Here is a 4,828-nt window from a genome sequence, read left to right as displayed (position 1 = left end):
CCCCGCTCCATGTTCAGGACAATAGTTTTCAGCTAGGAGTTTTCTCATAATTGAAAATTCAGGAAGAGGGCTGTGGTGGTCCTAATTGGGATGGATTGGGGGAGCTCCTCACACATCGGAGGGTGTGGCCAGGAGTGCCAGAAGTCCAGGCCCGCCATGTCTCGGAGTCAGCAGCACATGGTGTCCTGTCAGGCCTGTATGAGGGGAGAAGCTGGATTGTAATGATCTGAGTCTAGAACACATCATTTGTTGAATTTTAATATTTTCAAAGGAACACTATTGGAGGGGACTGTGACATATCCACAGACATTAGCATTACAAAAATCAAAGAGAGGTTTTTTTTTAGGCAATCTAGGTTTATATTGGGGGCCAAATCAAATAGAGCGACCCAGTTGGCTTTGGTTTGTTTCAAGGGGTAAAGTAGGGTGACCAATTGGTTCTGGTTTTAGCACTGAAATTTCTGCATCCTGTGAGTCCTCTCCGTCCCCAGGACAGCTGGCTGTGGGACACAATGGGCCTAGTTAGAAGGAGCAGGCAAATGTCATTTCCACAGTATACACTGCATCTTCCAGGAAGGACTTTCTGCTGAAGATGGAAAGGGAGTGGTATTTTGTGTTTTGGGGTACCCACTGTGGCACTATGTCACCTACATTGCAGAGCTTCGATGGCCCACACAGCAAACTAGATCCATCTGCATTCCTAGCTATCCTATTTACAGATATTCTGCATGTACGTTGAAATGCCTATTTAGTTATTGCTTTTTTTTATGGTCAAGTTATACATTTAGATGTTGAAACACGTTACTATTTTATTATAATTTAATTTTAAATACTTTTTGTTGTAATTATGGCATTATATCCATTTTAGTTTTTAATTCTATGGATATGTAGATTAAATTATCTTTGATTTATCCTTCACTGGAAAGGATGTAACAAAACCTTTGTGGGAAGGAGGGCTCTGTAAAAAGGCTTTCTGAGATTTTCTGATGCAACACATGCCTACCACAGGTGAGCAGGAAGAGCCTCCCCAGATGGTGACAGGTGACCTGAATCTTGACACAGAGAGCAAGGACGATGAAAGTGTAGGAGGAAAAGCAGTTTGGGGCAAGCAGACACAGACATTCCTCAGGGCGGACCGAGAGGTGCATGGAGAACAGAGGGAGTTGCTGGGGGTAGGAAAGGCCACACAGCTGGGCAGATTGTCAGAACTCAACCACAGAGGGCACTGACTGGCCATCCTCAAAGTTCCATAGGGTCACTGAATGGGTAGGCAGCCAGATCCACTTATCCATTCAACCACTGGGGGTGTCTACTCTGTACCAGGCACCCTATCGGGCAGAGACCAGGTGAAGCCCCTGCCAGCAGAAAGTCCACAGTCTGGAAGAAGGTAGATTTACATTACTTACCCTAATAGCAACAGCCAACACCAACACTTAGATAACCAAGGATGGGCCACACGGTCTCTGTTCTAAAGCCTTTACTTACAGCTGTCATTCAGTCCTCTCAATAACCCTCTGAGGCAGGGCCATAATTATCTCCATTTTAGAGATGGGTTAAGTAAGGCAGATTGAGGTTGAGCAACCTGCCCAAGTCAGGCAGCTGGGCTGGGATTTGAACCCAGGCAGTCTGGCTCTGGACACCACACTCTTAATGGTTCCACTTGTGAACTGGGAAGGGAGCTGCAGCACCCTGAGTGCTATGATAGAGGTTCAGAGGGGACACCAAGAGGAGTAGCCAGTGTCTCACGGAGGCTTACGAAGGGTGTCCTGGCTGCTGTCTTTGGGTCAGGGTCAAAGTGGAGGACGGGAGATTGGCTTTGTGAGAGAGGAAGAGAAATACCTGATGAGGCCAGCCTCACCCATGAGAAGAGCTTTCTGAGAGGTCTGGGGATGCACCAGGGATCCTGCTGTGCACTCTCTGCTTCCCCAGTAATAAGAAGTTTCTCTGGAGCTGCGCCTGGTCCCCTCCTGCTTGCCGGGCTACACAGTCTTGATCCAGAGACACAGTGGTCAACTCCCCTGGGGTCCCTACTCCAGAGACATTGGCCAAACTCTCCCCATCCTTGGTTCTACCCTCCCCAGTTTCCTGCCTGGACATCCACGGTAACGCTCCTAGTCTCTAGTGTTTCCCATGGGGAGCTGAAGGCAGACTACTTCTGTGAGTGCATCTGATACTCTTGGATCCCCAGGTCCTTCCCAGTGGGACAGCTTACCTTACAGGGCTGAGGACCAGATGCTGAAGCAGAAACCTAGGCCCTCTCCCAGCAGAGTGAGAAGCTCACCGTCAAAGTTGAGTGAAAATGAAGTACCTTATAGCTCAAACAGTAAGCTAAAAACAAGTTGGTTAATAAGATCATCAGCAATTTTGAAATTAGTAATGTCAGCACAGACAACATAAATTACCACCACAGAGAGCACTGGGCCAAGACTTCTACAGGAGGGCAGGAGGATAGGAGGACAGGAGGACAGGATGATAGGAGGACGAGACTCCTCCAAGAGCAGAAGGACCAGGCCAGTGATCATCCCCAGAATCGATCATCCCCAGAGTCCTTACCCAGAGGGTAGAATCAGGCAGAGAGCTGGACATGTGGCTCTGGAACAATCTGGAGTCCTTCTAGAGGTCTTCCTGTCCTTATGGAGACTTGTACAACCAATCCAGAATGGGGTCTCCTCCAACATGTCTTGGAACCCCCAGGAGCCTCTGAATGTAACAAAACTGAGAGTCCTCCCATTGGCCCCTCACCAGAGTGAGGGTCCATTCAGCCCCTGGTGTTCCACCTGCATGTGTATCCTGGCTGCTCTCTAGAAGATGGTAAGGCCCCTGGGTGGGCACTGGGATGTCCTCAGCCTCATGTCCCTAGAAGCCAGGCATGGGGAGGTGCTCCTTTGTTTGCTGATATGACAGATGCACAGTCTCTAGATCATGGCAGAGGCTGTGAGCAGCACAGCTTGGCCATCAGCTCTTCAGGGCATTGCTTAATCAGCAATGGCCCCCAAACCCCCTGTGCTCCCTGGTGGGACTCTGGGCACAATGAGCTGCTGGGACAAGGGGCTGGAGGGGCAGAACCAGGCTTGCTCTGGTATTCTAGGAATCTCTTCAGAAGATAGACACACACTCATGCTCTAGCCCAAACTTTCTTCACTTTTCAGCAGCCGCATTGCCTCCCAGTTGCACTTGGTGATGAGGGAGACACAATGGGCAGCCATCTAGGTGTTCATCTCTAAGTGGTGTAGCCCACCCATCATAGGGAACTGGTGAAACCCTCAGATGCTGCTGGGACCTTGAATCTGACCATGAGCTGGATAACATGGACCCCTGGAAGGCCCCAGCCTCATCAGGGTCCTCCGGAGTAGGAGGCAGGGTGGAATGTGAAAACCCAGGGGGCCACACAGGCAGCCTGGCACAACTGGTTTTCTGCTCAAAGTTTGAGGACTTTTTCAAACTGTGTAGTATGTATTTGTACTTTTCAGTGACATTGATATGGTTAACTAGAAGCTGAGTTTGTCTGTTTTATGATTCTCCTCTCCATGTATTGCTTTTATGTGAATTGCTCATTCTCGGAGCTGCTCTCCCTGTTGCACCCTGCCAATCTCCACAGCCCCCACTGGCTACCCAAGCAGGGGCTGCCTTGCTGCCCCCTGACCTGCTGGTTGAGGTGGGAGGCCCTGGACCTCAAGCCTGGAGTCTCCACTGGAGATGCAGTGCCACCTCCCAGGTCTCAGCCCAGCTCTCACTGAAATGGTCCATCATGGTGTGCAAGCAGCCTTGGCACCAGAGCTTCTAGCACCTGGGTCCACTTCCATTTCCAGAAGGCTCCCTGCTGTGTCAGATCCACTGCATCTGAGACTCCACTTTCTGCTGCTCGTTGTCAGACTGGGTGACCTTCTGGTCTTCCATGAAGACAGTGTAGCCAGAGATGCTGGGACAAGCCTCTGACAACCGCCAGTGCAAGAACAGCAGTGTGTGGGACCCTGAGAGGGGCAGAGAGTCCCATCTCTAGGTCATGAGTGATCTGAGTTGTCCTGACCTCACTAGTCTCAGGCCCTTTGCATGATCCTACCCAGAGGCGCCGAGAGGTGGGGTGCCTGTCCATGGTCACAGAGCAGGGAGCTGGGTTAGAAGCTTAGCCACGAGACTTTGGAGCACAGAGAGGGTCCTCTCAAGCCTGAAGGGAAGCTATAATTATCTTGCCACCACAGTCTGTCCCTGGGGTTCGCCCTGGGTCCACATTGCCTAACTTTGACTTGGACAATTGTCTCTGCAATGAGGATGCTAGAGCTCTTTGCTTTGCAAGGCAGGTGGGTGGGTAGCGTCATGGGTGAATGGCTGGCTGGGAATTGGCAGAGGTGGATATGCACAGGACTACACAAGGGGAGACATGTCACCAGCAGTAGAGCTGAGTTCTGGGGCTTCCTCGGAACTGGGGGTCTTGGGGCACTCATATGGGGCTCCATGTCCCTCTGTATCTTGCTACACCATAAATCAGGTCAAAATGAAAGGAGGCAGGGAGAGGAAGAAGGGAGGCAGAGGGCAGGGGCCTGTCCAGATTCTTTCCCCCAGAAATGGCCCTTCTATAAGGCCACCGTCTGGTCTTGTTCTAATTTCAGCCTGTGTAACCCTACCCGCGGGCAGTGCCATAGACCCTGAGGAGGTGATGGAATAGAGGCAGCCCAGGAATGTACCTGAAGTGAGTTACACCCGGGAGGACAAGACGGTCGGGGAAACTCTGGAGAACAGCCTGGATCCGCTGGGAAAGACATTCTAGGTATAGATTCAGTATAACTGAGAAAGAGCCTGCTCCAGATAGGAATGTCCTGGAGACCCAGGGA

Source organism: Pteropus alecto, unplaced genomic scaffold (genome assembly GCF_000325575.1).
Source record: "Pteropus alecto unplaced genomic scaffold, ASM32557v1 scaffold78, whole genome shotgun sequence".
Lineage (NCBI taxonomy): Eukaryota > Metazoa > Chordata > Mammalia > Chiroptera > Pteropodidae > Pteropus > Pteropus alecto.
Note: the sequence above shows the minus strand (reverse complement) of the source record.